Source organism: Hypanus sabinus (genome assembly GCF_030144855.1).
Source record: "Hypanus sabinus isolate sHypSab1 chromosome X2 unlocalized genomic scaffold, sHypSab1.hap1 SUPER_X2_unloc_7, whole genome shotgun sequence".
Lineage (NCBI taxonomy): Eukaryota > Metazoa > Chordata > Chondrichthyes > Myliobatiformes > Dasyatidae > Hypanus > Hypanus sabinus.
The window spans coordinates 45,001-61,922 of record NW_026779007.1 but is presented as its reverse complement, the minus strand read 5'-3'; positions in this window follow the sequence as shown (position 1 = coordinate 61,922).

The following is a 16,922-nucleotide window of genomic DNA, read 5'->3' as shown; positions in this document are numbered from 1 at the left end:
GTTAGTTTGAAATTTGTTTTTTCTCTAGGATAATGCATGTGGGATTTTCAACCGGTTTAAGGGCGCGTGTAGATCTGGGGCGCACATTGATTAGGGTCTATACTAGGAATTGGGGGGTGCATATTTTTGTCTGCAATCGGATTTGGAGCTGTCGGTGGGTGTTGGGGGAGAGCTTGTTTGGTTAACAAATCTCAAGGTTGCCCCAGTTAAAGAAATAGAAGAATAAATGCACTTTGAACAGTGATCTTTGCTGTTATTATTTAAATAGGAACAAGCTCCTTTGTGGACGGTGCGAAATGATTCCTGCTCTGCTATAATCTAATGTTCCTGTGGAGACGTTAGCGGATTTAGGGGTGCATAGGTATTTGGTGTTGTGCACAGATATAGGAGTTGGCGAGTATGTGTGCACAGGAATATTATGGGTGCGTGTGGACTGGAAGCGCACACAGACATGGGTGTGCGTACAGATTTGGGGATGTGTGTAGATTTATGTGTATGTCGGCGTATATATTTGCACAAAGATTCGTGGGTGTCCGTGGATTTGGGGTTGTGACGAATCTCCAAGTTGTTCATTTACAGAGCCTTTAATAATAAATGCCGGGTGTCAGTGCATTTGGAAGAGTAAAGAGTCCCAAGATTGTTTCATTTGTAGATTCTTTATTAATAAATCCATAAATACAGTTGAACTAAACGTTGTTCTTACCATTTTCCTAAGGTGGAGGCAGCTATTTTGTGAGCTGTTTGAAATGACGAAACGTATATATGGGGGTGTTAACGAGTTTGGGGGTGTACAGGGATTTGCGGATGTGGGCAGATTTAGTAAGTGTCGAGTACAGGGATGATCACGGACATCCGTGTGCACACTGATTAGCGGGTGTTGGTGAATGAGGAGGCGTGAGAAATATATCAAATTGTTTTTTTTTTCCATTCCATACTTTTGTAATAAAGGCACCTTCAATTTTGAACAATGTTGCAGCTCCATTTTCAAGGTGGCTGCACCTATTTTGTGAACTGTTTGAACTGACTCGAGACACGGCTGCGGAAGACGCGTAGACACCAGCGAGCCAGACTGGCGGGAAGAATTTAAAAAGAAGACAGCTTTGTACAGCAGCCGTTGGAGCGAACGACGAAGTTGTGGCAGTCAGAATAGGAGGGCTTTGGCTCAAGGGGGCTTCGGCGATAACGGGTCGAGGCGAGGTAAGTTACTTGTGAAGAATAGGAATAGGAAGTATGTCTGTGAGGCCGGTGTTCTGTACTGGGTGCAGATGTGGTATGTCCGGGAGACTCTGAGCCAACAGGACGGCGCATCTGCACCAGGTGCGTCGAGCCGCAGCTCGTTCGGGAACAGGTTAGGGAACTGGAGATACAGCGCGATGGACTTCGTCTGGTCAGGGAAAGTGAGGATGTGATAGAGAGGAGCTATCGGCAAGTAGTTACACTGCGGCCTTTGGGAGTCAGGTAAGTGGGTAACAGTCAGGAGAGGGAAGGGCAAGATTTAGATACTGGAGAGTACCTCAATTGTTGTCCTCCTGAACAATAAATACTGCTTGAGTACTGTTGAGGAGGAACGACCTACCTGGGGCGAAGCAACAATAGCCGCGTCTCTGACACAGAGTCTGGCCCTGTAGCTCAGAAGGATACGGAAAAGAAGAAGATGGTAGCGGTGACAGATGTGATAGTTACCGGCTCTCACAGGCGATTACAGGCGATTCTGTGGACGCAGGAATGAAACACGGATGGTAGCTTGCACCCCCCCCCCCCCATCCCACAGGTGCCAGGGTCCTGGATGTTTCTGATCACGCCCACGATATTTGGAAATGAGAAGGTGAACAGCCAGAGGTTATGGTACATATTGGTACCAACGACATCGGTGGGAAAACGGAGCTGGTCCTGAAAACAGACTACATGGAGATAGGAAGGAAGTTGAGAAGCCTGACCTCAAAGGTAGTAATCTCGAGATTACTGCCTGTGCCACGGGACAGTGAGAATAGGAATAGAGTGAGGTGGAGGATAAACGCGTGGCTGATTGACTGGGGCAGAGGGCAGGGATTCAGATTTCTGGATCACTTGGACCTCTTTTGCTGCAGGTGTGACCTGTACAATAGGACGGATTGAAACTGAATCCGAGGGGGAAAAATATCCTGGCGGAGAGATATCCTAAGGCATTTGGGGAGAGTTTAAAGTAGAATTGCTGGTGGGTGGGTGAAGGGATGGTTAGCTCACAAACAGAGAGAGCTTGTACGCTGTGAGAGGGCGGATAGGCAGGCGATAGAGAAGGGATGTGCTTAGACTGATGGTTTGAGATGTGTCTATTTTAATGCAAGAAGCATCATGAATAAAGCGAATGAGTTTAGAGCGTGGATCAGTACTTGGATCTGTGATGTTGTGGCCATTACAGAGACTTGGATGACATGATGGCAGGAACGGCAACTTAGAGTGCCAGACTTGGTGATTCAGAAAGGAAAGAGAAGGAGGCAAAAGAGGTGGGGGTGTGTCGGAGGTAGTGTCACGGCTGCAGAAAGGGAGGAAGTCATGGAGGGATTGTCTACTGTGTGTCTGTAGATGAACGATAAAAACAGGAAGGGGTCAATAACTCAACTGGGTGCTTTTACAGAGCAACCAATAGTATCAGAGACATTGAGAGGCAGATAGTGAAACATATTCTGGAACGATGCAGTATTAACAGGATTGCCGTGAAATCGAGTTACATTTCCCCAGTGTTGATTGTTATCTCCCCAGTGCGAGGGGTTTAGATGTTATTGACTAATTCAAAAAAGGGAGTTAAAGATAACCCAGGAAATGATAGACCAGTAAGTCTTTCTTCAGTGGTTGGTGAGTTGATGGAGAAGATCCTGAGAGGCATGATTTATGAACATTTGGAGAGGCATAATATGATTAGGAATAGTCAGCATGGCTTTGTCAAAGGCAGGTCGTGCCTGACGAGCCTGATTGAATATTTTCAGGATGTGACTGAACACATTCATGAAGACAGAGCAGTGGATGTAGTGCATCTGGAGGATGTTTTTAACTAAGAAAATCACAGTAAGGATTCACAGCTGTTGTAGATTCTAGTCGAAAGGAGACTGGATATTAATTGTACACGGACCCCAAAACTGTGGGTGATCCAGCACTGATTCTGCCCTTCTCCCCCAAGGCCCCGTTGTCATGATGCAACTGTAAAGGGTGACAAATGACACAAGTTGTTCGTAACAGAAACTGTTGTACATATCTCACAAGCGCATGCTTTGTATCGGAGCTGCAGATCCCGTCGCTCACCGTAGAAGATGTCTCGCCGCTTTTTTGGAACTGCAACACTGTCGGTCATTGCGCCCAGTTGGCGGTAGCTGCCGCACATGCGAGACCGTGGGGTCTTATGGGAGTTGTAGTCTAAATTCTTGCCTCCTCACTTGCTCCCAGTTTCAGCACTCTTTCACAGCCGCCACAGAGATCCGCCAGACAGACTCACCGAGTCGTCGAAGGAGATCCTCGCCCGTGCACTGGCCGGCGACCATTGACAGCGGCAACACAGTGAACTCATGGAGATGGATACTGATGGCAAAAGAGGGGGGGGGGGGGCTAATCATGGGTTAGATTTCCGCCTGTCATATCGTAGTTCAGATTCGTATCTTTCCCCTGACGTCACTGGCTGAGGTGCCGGTTGGTCAAATGAGAGATCACACGATGATTAGTTAATATGAACGTCAGTCAAGGACAGTGAACTTGCTTAGTTCAGCAGTCAGGGAACAGGCAGTAACGTCAGTGGATATACGCAGGGGTCAGTTTTCTCTTACTTAATTGGGATTGGCTATGAAGAACACCTTACCGCCAAGTCTCACAGAAACACCTGTTCGCATTAGTGAGAGACTAATGACCCTCCGTATCCTCCCTGGCAAAGAAACGTTATGCCATGCTTCTCAGTGCCTACACACCAACTTTGCCATCTCAGAATGAGGCCCAGGAATGCTTTTATCAGACATTGGATGATGCTCTTTGCCGGATCCCTAAGAAAGATAAGATCCTTTCGCTTGGGGACTTCAGCGCTCGGGTGGGACGGAACAACAGGGGATGGAGTGGAGTGCTAAGTCAGCATGGTGCTGGCAAGTGGCATGAGGCTACTTACTCTTTGCTCTGAGAGTAACCTCACCATAACCAACACCATCTTCCAGCAGAAGGCAAAATATAAGACCTCGTGGATGCACCCGCGCTCTGAACATTGGCACATGATCGACTTCATCATTGTGAGACGTAGTGGCATCAGGGATGTTCTCATCACCCATGCCACGAGAGGTGCAGAGAGCTGGACTCAGCACCGTATCATTGTGGCCAAGCCCCATATGAAAGTGCGGGACGCCTTGCGGCTGCAAAAACACAATTTAATAAACCGGCTAAATGGCAACTGCCTGAGAACCACAGAAGCAAGATGTGAGTTTCGACGCATCGTAGCTGAGAAACTAAGAGAGCTGGAACCTTGTCTGAGCTCACAAAATATCATAGAACGACAATGGAACTATTCAGCTCTGCGCTCTATGAGGCTGCAGCCCAATCCATTGGTCATAAGAGCAGGAACCATCAAGAATGGTTTGACGATAACTCAGACGCCACCCACAACTTGCTCAAGGGCATGCACAAAGCACACCGGGCAACTTTAGACAACCCCTCATCCACCAGCATAGGCCGGCAGCTCGGAGGGAAGTGCAAAGGGCAACAAGGGCCATACAAATTGAGCGGCGGATTGAAAATGCACATGAAATTCAGTCCTTTGCCGAATACAATGACATGCATCATTTTATAAGATGTCAAAACCATCTACGGCCCAATAAATCGATGCGTTACTCTCCTGAAAACAGCAGATGGATTAAAAATTCTGAAGAATCAGAATACCATTCTGCTGAAGTGGGCTGAGTATTTTAACACCCTGCTTAATCAGGATTCTGACGCAGACCCCACCATCCTGGTCGAAATGCCTGAACTTCCCCCGATCCAAGACCTCAGTGTACCCCATCCTTCCAGCAGATTCTAACAGCTGTCCATTCCCTTAGGAACAACAAATCCCCTGGCACTGACAATATCCCTGCTGATTTACTGAAGAACGGAGGGGTACATGTGTATGCGCATCCTCTACCGGTACATCACCAAGGCCTGGACTGACGAGAACATCCCACAGCAATGGAGAAATGAAAAAAATCGTTGTCATTTATAAGAACAAGGGTGACAAGTGCATCTGCGGTAATAGTAGGGGAACATCAATCCTTTCTGTTACAGGAAAGGTCCTGGCTAAGGTGATACTTCAGACACTTATCAGTAACATCACCGGGTCCATGCTGCCTGAAACGCAGTGTGGATTTAGGAAGAACAGGAGCACGATCGACATGATCTTCACAGCCCGGCAGCTTCAGGAAAATTGCAGGGAGTAACATCAGGACCTATTTATGACCTTTGTCGACCTCTCCAAAGCATTCGACACTGTGCAAAGAAAGCTCTTATGGGATGTCCTCCTCACGTTTGGCTGTCCCAATAAATTGGTTAACATCCTCCGCCATTAAACAGGCATCAGATGCCTTTGGGGGACATCGGCGTAGAGTCTTTCAGCACAGGACGCTTCTTCCCTCCACAAAGGTAGCTGTTCATCAAGCCGTCTGTATCACCACCCTCCTTTATAACTGTGAAGCTTGGGTAACCTACAGCCGTCACATCAAGTCCTTGGAGCACTGCCACATAAGCTGCCTCTAGTGCATCCTGGGAGTTACCTTGCGAGAGCGGGTGCCTCACACTGAAATACTTGTGAAGACCAACTGCTGAAGTATTGAGTCCATGATCACCCAGAGTCAGCTGCAGTGGCTGGGGCACGTGATAAGCATGCCCCCATGTGGGAGACTCCGCAGATTGTTATACGGCCAGCTACATCATGTCGACAGTCAGCTGGAAGGCCGAGGAAGCGCTGTAAGGATCAGATGAAGAATACTTTAAGGAAGTGCAAGGTCAGACCCGAGGAGCAGGAGGATATTGCTGCTGATCGTAACACTTGGCGACAGCTCTGTAGGGACGGGGTTCGTATTCTGGAGATGGAAGGAACAGCCAGAAGACAGCAGAAGAGAGCTAGGAGAAATGCAGCCATGGTTGCCACCACTGCCACATATACATGTTCCACCTGCATTAGAACTTGTGGGTCCAAGATAGGACTGAAAAGTCATCAAAAATCTCACCGTTAAAGGAGTGGACATCGTCAACGGATTTCAATGGAAAGAAGAAGAAGAAGAAGAAGAAGAAGAAGAAGAAGAAGAAGAAGAAGAAGAAGAAGAAGAAGAAGAAGAAGAAGAAGAAGAAGAAGAAGAAGAAGAAGAAGAAGAAGAAGAAGAAGAAGAAGAAGAAGAAGAAGAAGAAGAAGAAGAAGAAGAAGAAGAAGAAGAAGAAGAAGTGATTGACTTCGCTGTTACAAAGGAAAAAGTGGTAGACAACCTCAAAGGTCTTAAAGTGGACAAGTCATCTGGACCGGATGGGCTAGATCGCAGAGTCCCGAGAGGGGTTGCTGAAGAGATAATGGATGCATTGGTCAGAATCTACTATAATATTGTAGTCTTTTATCGAGGATGAGTTGTCAAGGTACTTGGAGACTAATGTTGAACTAATTCAATGTCAGCATTGTTACTGTAAAAGGAAATCGTGCCCGACAAATCCTTTAGAGGGCTTTGAGGAAGTGAAAAGGAGCGGTGAGTATCATTTACAGAAGGCCTTTGATAAGGTACCACACATGAGGAGACTTTTCACTTAGTTTGTCAACAATTTAGATACTGGAATTGATGGCTTTCTGGCAAAGTTTGCAGATGGTATGAAGTTAGGTGGAGGGGTAGGTGGTTCTGAGGAAACAATGCGATTGCAGCAGAACGTAGACGAATTGGCAGATTGGTTATAAAGTGGCAGAATGAATACTGTGCTGGGAAATGTATGATAATGCATTTTGGTCAAAGGAACAATAATGAGGGTTATTATTTAAATAGAGAGAAATTTCAAACACCAGAGGTGCAGGCGGATTATTAATCCTCGTGCAAGAGTCCCAGCAGGTTATTTTGAAGCTTGAGTCTATGGTAAAGAAAGAAAATGCAATGTTGACATTTCTTTGAAGGGGAATAGAATATTTAAGCAAGGAGATAAAGCAGAGCCTTTGTAAGACCTAGGTCAGGCCATACTTGGAGTTTTGTCAACATTTTGAATCGGGGTTACTCTTTGAAACTTATCCAGTGTTGAAAGGGCTAGACGGTGTGGTTATTGAAAGATTGTTTCGTGTGGTGGTGTATCCATACTAGAGGACACAGCCGCAGAATTGTGGGTAGATTTTTTTTGAATAGAGGCAAGGAGGAATATTTTTAGCCAGAGAGTAGTGACCCTGTGAAATGCTCTGCGGCAGACTTTTGGTTTACTTCAGGCGGAAGTTCATCATTCCCTGATCGATCCGCGCATCAGTCCAGAAAGGAAATGGCGAGAAGGCAGGTGTGCGGGGTTGAGTGGGATCCGGGATCAGCCATGATGGAATGGCGGAGCCGAGTCGATCGGCTGAACCGACTAATTCTGCTCCTATGTCTTATAGACTTTCCAAGATGCACCTGACTCTTCTTTTACAGTCAGCACCACCTCCACTTATCCTATTAACGATGATGGAAAATGCAGTTGGGCTTTAGGACTCGGGTGAGCTCAGGACCCGCCGCCTGCGGCTGCTGTTAAAGATAGTATTTCTCTCCCGTTGACGGATGCGGTGAACGAGTTAAAATTAACGGATCGATAATTCTCATCTCATGTTTTTTTCACCCTCGGCAGATTCACAGTCACTGGTTTTCATTCCCAGTCACGAAGAGAGGATAAAGTTTCTCCGTGAATTTATTCCCAATAAAGGTGTGGAGATGGGACTTGGTCTCCACGTTGTAAAATGCAACTGTCCCGGACTCGTAACTGAGATAAACTCCCACCCTCCCGGGGATGGGGCCGGCAGCGAGACGGGACACGTCATCATCCCGATGTAACACGTCATAATGCCGCCCGATGACCCAGAATCCGGTCTCCGGACTCAGACTGAACGGTCCCTTCCTCTCCACAGACTCTGCAGCGACTCCCAAGACACCAGAACAGAATCCCCGTCATCCCCACCTCCCAGAAATGTCTCCCCGATGTGAATCCCTCCGATCCCAGCACACAAGCTCAGTCTGTGAATCTCTTCCTGATATCAGGGATTTCCCTCCTGTTATCTGTCCGTCTCACACTCTTCCGAATCTCCGAAAGCTCGAGCCACGGACTCTCCGTTTCCACATCCAGGGTGACAGAGGCTGGAGTGGTGGGGGAGAAAGCAGAGAGTTAGAGAATCCCCGGTGACTAAGGCAACACTCGGGCAGCGCGGTCACAGGGACCGAGGATAGACTCGAACAGCTCTTGTCAACCAACCTGAGCTAATACCACTTACCAGTTATTACTTTCCACCTTTCTTATTCACGTAACTGCCAAGATATATTTTTCAACATGTCACTCCACCCAACTCTGGAGTTGATCAAGTTGATCTCTAAACATAGAGATCCCTCTTCGTTGTTCACTGGACCGTGAATGTTAGTGTCATCCACAAACCTACTAACTTTGTCACCTCCATTCTCACTCACATCATTAATATGAATGACAAACAACCGCGACACCAGCACCGACTCCCGCAGGTCACAGGCCTTCAGTCCTCTGTTTAAAATACACTTGGACTAACACTGTAACAGGCCAGACACAGAAGGAGACTGACCTAATGTCGACCATTGGGATGAATATAGGAGGATAAATAGGTTAGCACAGAGGTGATGGGCCAAAGTGCAAAAATTATATACACTACAACGAATGGCTGTGTGACTTTAAATTAACTGTATGGCTGAGAAACCACCGGCCTCTCTCCTACCGAGTTCTTCACTCCCCAGACAGGGGAAACATCCTCTTTTAATCCTGCCTGCTGAGCCTTGAAATAATTTTTTGTTTCCCTGATAACCCCGCTCATTCTTATGAACAGGGAACAGAGAACATAGAACGGTACAGCACAGGTACAGGCCCTTCATTCAATTTCAGGATTCATTTGTGAGCGTGAAGTCTGAAATTGGGGAATCAGAATCTGAAACAGGTTTATTATCACCGGCATGTGACGTGAAATGTGTTACATTAGCAGCAGCACTTCATATTTTCGAAGGAAAAAACAAAAACGAAGAAGAAGAAGAAGAAGAAGAAGAAGAAGAAGAAGAAGAAGAAGAAGAAGAAGAAGAAGAAGAAGAAGAAGAAGAAGAAGAAGAAGAAGTAATTTTACAGTATAGGTACTGTACATTGAATAGATTTTATATTTATTCATTTATTTATTTATTGATTGATTGATTTATTTATTTATTCATTTTTAAGCTGAGGTAGTGTCCAAGGTTTCAATGTCCATTTAGGAAGAGGGGAAGAAGCTGTTCCTGAATCGCTGAGTCTGTGCCTTCTGTCTTTTGTACTTTCTACTGATGGTAACAGTGAGACCAGGCCATGTCCTGGGTGATGGAGATTAATAATGGGCGCTAACTTTCTGAGACACCGCTCCTTGATGATGTCCTGGGTACCTCGTAGGCTAGTACAGTTTTCTGCAGCTTCTTCGGTCCTGTGCACCACCCGCCACCCGCACCCCGATACCAGACAGTGATGCAGCCTCACAGAACGCTCTCCGTGGTACACCTATAGAAGTTTTATTTTGAGAGTATTCGTTGAAATTCCATATCTCTTCAAACTCCTAATGAAGTGTCGCCGATGGCTTGCCTTCGTTATGACTGCTTCAGTATGTTGGGAGCAGTTTACATCCTTAGAGATCTTGACACCCAGGAACTTGAAACTGTTCACTTTCTCCACTTCTGATCCCCCTACGAGGATTGGCATGTGATCGGTCGTCTTACCCTTTCTGAACTCCACATCATACTCTCTTTCATCATACTGATGTTGAGTGGCAGGTTGTTGTTGCGACACCTCTCCACTAGTTGGCGCAACTCACACCTATACGCCCTCTCATCATCATCTGAGAATGAGATAAGGATCCCTTTGTCCTATTTTCCATAACCCCATCGTCGGCAGCCCCTAATTAGAGCAGTGAAGAATTTGTAGGGACCCTTGAGCAACACAGGTCCTGATGAAGGGTTTCAGCCTGAACCGTCGACTGTTAACTTTTTTCCATAAGTGCTTCGTGACCTGCTGAGTTCCTCCAGCAATATTTGTTCGTTGCTCCGCTTGAAATATTCTCAATTTGTTGCCCTCCACAGCTGCCTGTCGCAGACTCACTATCCTGTGGCTAAAGGAATTCCTCCTCATCTCTGTTCACAATGGACAGCTCTCCAGTCATCCATGATAGGAATCATCCTCCTGACATCAACTCGATCCTGATAGGTTTTAGGGAGATCAGGCCGAGACCCTTCATCAGGACCGGTGTTGCTTGGATTACAGCATCTTCAGATTTTCTTGTGTTCTTATAAAGCGGAAGTGCGCAGGTTCCTGATAGTCAGGGCGTCAAATGTACGGGGAGCAGGCATGAGAATGGCACTGAGAGGGATAACTGATCACAATCCTTCTAAACTCCAGCGAGTACAGGTCCAGAACCATCAAACGTTTCCCATATATTCACCTTTTCATTCCCGGAATCATTCTCCTTACCTCTTCTGGACCAGTCCAATGCCAGAGCATCTTTTCCAATATGAAGGACCCAAAGCTGCTCAGAATACTACAAGTCTGGTCTGACTAATCCCTTATAAAACCTCTCCATTACATCTCCACTCACGTATTCTAATCCTCTCGAAATGATTGCTAACATTCAGTTTGCCGATCTCACCTCTGACTTAAAACCTCAAGTTAACCTTCAGGGAATCCTCCACAAGAATCCCCAAGTCTCCTTGCCGCTCTGATTTTTTTGAAATTTCTCCCTCTGTACAAAATCGTTTGTGCCTTTATTCTCACCCTGGACAATTTCCCTTCTCGGATAAAGTAATCCATCCATTACTTATTTGCCCATTTCCTGATCTGTCTCTGTCCGTCCCCAGATTCCGAGCTTCTGCAGCACTACTTGCTGCTTCACCTTTCTTCATATCATCTGAAAAACTGATCATAAAGGCATAACTTCTATCATACAAATTATTCTTTGTCTATCTTGGCTTTGTGTACCTCGAAAAATTCCAACAGATTTTTCAGGCTTGATTTCCGTCGAACCCAATATATAAGTTTGCTGATGACACCACAATTGTAGGCCGTGTCTTGGGTAACGATGAGTCTGAGTACATGAGGAAATTAAGAACCCGGTGGCATAGTGCGAAGACAATATCCTTTCCCTCAAAGTCAGCAAGACGAAGGAATTTGTTGTTGACTTCAGGAGTAGCGGACCGCAAACCCCATCAGCATCGGTGGTGTGCAGGTGGAACAGGCCAAAAGCGTTAAGTTCCTCGGCGTGAATATCACAAATGACCTGACTTGGTTTAACCAAGCAGAGTCCACTGCCAAAAAGGCACATCAGCACCTTTAGTTCCTGAGAATGCTGAAGAAATTTGGCCTGTCCCCTAAAACCCTCACTAATTTTTATAGGTGCACCGTAGAAAGCATTCTTCCAGGGTGCATCACAACCTGGTATGGAAGTTGTCCTGTCCAAGACCGGAAGAACATAACCCGGCACATCGCACAAACCAATCTTTCACCCTTGTACTCACTTTACAGCGCACGCTGTCGGAGCAGTGCAGCCAGGATAATCAAGGACACGACCCACACAGCCGACACACATTTTGTCCCTCTTCCCTCTGGGATAAGGTTCAAGAGCATAAAGATTCGTACGACCAGATTTGGGAGCAGCTTATTTCCAACTGTGATAAGACTGCTGAACAAATCCTGTCCCGGATCTGGGCCGTACCTTCCGAATATCTGGACCTGACTTGCACTGCCTCATTTTCCCTTTTCTATTTTCTAATCATGATTTATAATTAAAATGTTGACTATATTTACTTAAATTTTTACTTCAGCGAGCGCGAAGCGCAGAATCAAATATCATTGTGATGATTGTACGCTTTAGTATCAATTGTTTGGTGACAATAAAGTAAAGTAAGTAAAAGTAAAGTAAAAGGGCCCTGATCGTGTGGATAGGGAGATGATCTTTCCTAGGGCTGAAATGGCTAACACGAGGGGCCAAAGCTTTCAGGTTGTTGGAAATACGTTCCGAGTGGAAGTCGGACGGAAGTTGTTTTTTTTTCACATAGAGATTGGTAGGTGCGTGGAAAGCACTGCCGGCGGCGGTGGTGGAAACGGATACAATGGGGTATTTTATGAGACTCTCAGATAGGTGCAGGAAGCTGAGGAAAAATAGAGGGCTATGCGCCAGGGAAAGGCGAGGCAGTTTCGAGAGTAGTTTACATTGTCGGCATAACATTATGGGCCAAAAGGTCTGTAAAGTGTTGCAGATTTCTATGTTCCATGTTAAATGAATCCGTGTGGTCGCTGTCCTATTTTTATCACCTGCCTCCATGTACCCAAATGCTTATACTTAACAATGGACTCCATATCTTTCCCAAGAACACCACATTCATGCCAACTGATCAGATAAACTCACCTATCATTTTCTTTACTCAGCTGACGGGATATTGATAGATGGTCATAAGATTATGAGAGGTATAGATAGAATGGATAGTAGGCATCTGTTTTCCAAGTTGACATGTGGAACACCAGAGGGCAAGAATTGAAGGTGAGAACGGATAGGCTCAAGGGACATTTGAGGGATAGGTTATTTTACTCAGTGAGTCATAGAAACCTAAAATGCGCTACCTGCTAATTGATTTACTTATCTATCTATCTATCTATCTATCTATCTATCTATCTATCTATCTATCTATCTATCTATCTATCTATCTATCTATCTATCTATCTATCTATCTATCTATCTATCTATCTATCTATCTGTCTGTCTGTCTGTCTGTCTGTCTGTCTGTCTGTCTGTCTATCTATCTATCTATCTATCTATCTATCTATCTATCTATCTATCTGTCTGTCTATCTTATTATTTTTATTATTATTGTTGTTGTTATTAATATTATTATTATTATTGTTGTTATTATTATTATTATTATTATTATTATTATTATTAGTAGTAGTAGTAGTAGTAGTAGTAGTAGTAGCAGTAGTAGTAGTATATTTTATTTCTTTTTTCTCTTCCTGAATGACTATCGCCCTGTAGCGCTGACACCCATAGCCATGTGCTTTGAGAGACTGAGCCTCTCACACATTAAGGCTATAATCCCACCCGATCTGGACAAACACCAGCCTGCCTACCGGGCAAACCGCTCCACAGAGGATGCAATCACAACAGCCCTCCATATTGCTCTGAGTCACTTAGAAGAACGGAACACTTAAGTGAGGCTGTTATTTCTGGACTTCAGTTCTGCATTTATCCCCGATAAACAGGTAGGCAAACTGAACACTCTTGGCCTTGGATCCTCCCTGTGCTCATGGGTCATGGAGTTTCTCACAGACCGACCACAGTAAGTTAGAATTGCTAAGCACACCTCCACCACCCTCATCTTAAAAACAGGTACCCCACAGGGATGTGTGCTGAGTCCTATGCTCTATAAACTCTTCACACATGACTGCATCGCCATCTGCACCTCCAACTCCATAATTAAGTTTGCGGACGATACCACAGTGATTGGCCTGATCTCGTACGAGGATGAAACAGCCTACAGACTCGAGGTGGATCATCTGACAATGGTGTAAGGACAACGACCTGGTCCTTAGCACTTCTAAAACAAAAGAGATGATCATTGACTTCAGGAGATCAAAGGACATAGTAAACAGCCCCCTCCATATACATGGAGAGGTAGTCGAAAGTGTGGAAAACAGAAAGTTCCCTGGAGTTACGTTGTCAAAACAGCTGACGTGGACCAACACGCACCTTGCTGCTTGTAAAATAGGCACAACAAAGAATTGTTTTTTCCTCAGAAAGCTGAAACAGGCCAAACTCACACAAAAGCTGTTGTTTAACTTCTGCAGAAGCACAATTGAAACTACCCTGACTAACAGCGCAACAGTGTGGGGTGTCAGCTGCACAGCCACTGAGCGACAAGCCCTGCATCGCGAGGTGAAGGCGGCCCAGCGAAGTCAAGATGGAGCTCCCAGGGCTGGACACCATCTATTTCAGCAGACCCAGGAGGAAAGCAACCAGCATAAGCAGAGAAACCACACAACCCGGCCACTCCCTGTCTGACAAGCTGCCGTCCAGCAAAAGGTTCAGGACTCTAAAAGCCAGAACAAATAAACCGAGGAACAACTTCTACCCCAGAGCTGTGGCCTCAATCACACCACTCCCACAGAACAACGACTGAAACTGAGCACACACAAGGACTCAAATACTTGCAATAACGGCACTTTGTGCATTACTGTGATATTCTGTTTTTCTATTACTGTCTTGTTTCTATCTACCCCTTTATTTAATTGCCTGAAAGAAAGCCAAACGGAGTTTCATTGTATCTATGTTTAATGACAATAAAGATCATTCATTCTTCCAGTGTATGTATTGTATTGAACTGCTGCTGCTAAGTTAACAAATTCCATGTCACATGCCGGCTACAATAAACCTGATTCTGATTCGGATTCTGATATGTTGGTAGAGGCAAGTACATCGGAGTTTTTGAACAGACGTTTTGGCTGGGCACGTGGATGTCAGGAAGATGGAGGGAAATGGACATTGTGTAGGTAGAAAGGGTTAACATTTGTGTTTCTTTGCTTTGCTCTTTCAGAAGGCACGCCACAACACCGAATAGTCTACTTCATGTGTCCAGTGAAGCATAAACGTTTTGTCTGTTCCCACCTGCTCACCACAGGTAATAGTTACGTTGTGATTATGCGGGCCGTGGGAAAATCATCGCTCTTGTGGTTCTTGATTTCTTCACTGGAGATTCAGTGTCACTCAGCCCTGACGCTTTTCTCTGCCACACACCCTCATTAAGTCAGTTCAAGGTTTGCCTTTATTGTGATCTTCCTGCTCCGTACACAAATGTTAATGTTTATGGTTGTGTATATAATACGCTGATGGAATTACCACATATGATTAATATGGGGGTGGTGCTGGATGGTAGTGAATATTACTCAGATGTGGGTTGGGGTTTATAGGTATGTATGGGAACGGCGAAGGTGATAGCTCAAGGGTAGGGCTGGTAAATGGAAATGCAGCCCTTCCCATGAGGAGAAGGGGCGTGGAAGCGTCCCGGTGTTAACTTCGCTTGTTCGTGTGGCTATGGCCAGGCATAGTCGTGTTTGTACCGGCTTAGTTGCGTTGTTGGCCCTTGGCCTTTAGGATTAGGTTTAAGGGTGAGTTTAGGGATGTATAAATGGGGCTGGAGGAAAGAGCGTTATGGAGTTCAGTGTCGGGAGATATGTGTGGCTCTGGCAGATAGGATTCTCCAGCCACTTTAATCTGGCCCTGGCCTTTCAGTAACGTTGTCTATTCAACAAATTAACCAGAGTGCACTGCACTGGGCTAGGTATTATGGGATTTGCAGGGGGAGTGAATGCTGTGATGATACGAGTGGGAAGATCATCCCTCTTGTGCTTCTTGATCACGCCACTCGGAATTCACTATTACGCAACGCTGTCATTTTGCTCTGGCCCACGTCTTTTTTAAATTGAACCAACACTTGCCTTTATTGTGATGGTCTTCAGCCTTACACAGATTTTAAAAATTATGCTTATGAATATGCTAAACTGATGAGATTACGAATTATGATTGATACGGGGTGATGTTCGATTGTAGGGAATGAGCCCTGAGGTGCAGTTTAGGGTTTATAGGATTTGTAGGAGCGGAGTAGGTGTGAGGTGTAGCGGTAGGGTTGTGAGATGGAGAGGCAGGCCTCCCCATTGGGAAAAAGAGGACAGGTTGGGACATGGTATGAAATATTTTCGTTAGTGTGGCCATGGTTAGTGGGAGAATAGTCCGTGTTAGTTGGGATGTGTGGGCCCTTGGATGTTAGGATTAAGCTGATGAGTAGGGGTGGGCGATGTTTATGTAGGTGGATGGGGTTGTCCATCCACATTAAAATGTCCCATATCTTTCATCAACCTGGTTCAACACCACTTGGCTTATGTAACTGGATGTGCGCTGGGACACCTCATCAGTCATGTAACCTGGGGTCTTTGTTAATCACTAAACACCCTTGGACGGGCGACCAAGGCAGAACTGATCGAACCCGGCTTACGTTACTCCCGTACACCAAGATAATGAAAACCATGTCAGTTCGAAGTTTCCCATATCTTACATCTCTCTGTGTGGTATTATTTTACCAGATGGGGAGTGGAACGTTTTGAGGCCTAGTTTTGAAGCTTCATCTCAAAGTGATCTTTATTTTGCTTCGGGGTGGGTGGGATCGCATGGGTTAAATTAACAGTGTTCACTGGGAAATCAGCACCTCTCCACCCTGTCACTTTGAGTTTAGTGGTGACTTGCTTTCTGTGCTCCCAAATTTCGTTTGACTTACTGGAAACCCTGTCGTTTCTTGGGGAAAAGCGGAGTGGTAAGTCATTTTCATTGATGTTTTGTGAGCCGGGAGATGAAAAGCGTGGCTCTGTTTGGCTCGGTTGTGAAAATCATTACTCTTGTGGTTCTTGTTTTCTTCTCTCGAGATACAGTATCAAGCAATCCCGCCACTTGGCTCTGGCCCACGTATTAGAGTCAGTTCAGATTGGGATTTAGGGAGAGGGGTGCGGATTTACAGTTGAGATTATGATTTAGAGTCAGAGATGTGGAGTGCTTCAGGTCTCCACATTTAGCTCTCGGGGGCAGGAATGTGGCAGGTTAGAGGTCAGATTGTGTCTCGGATGTGGGATGTGGGAAGTTGATTGTTATATTAGCGTTTTGAGACACGGCTGCGGTGGGATAGAGGTCA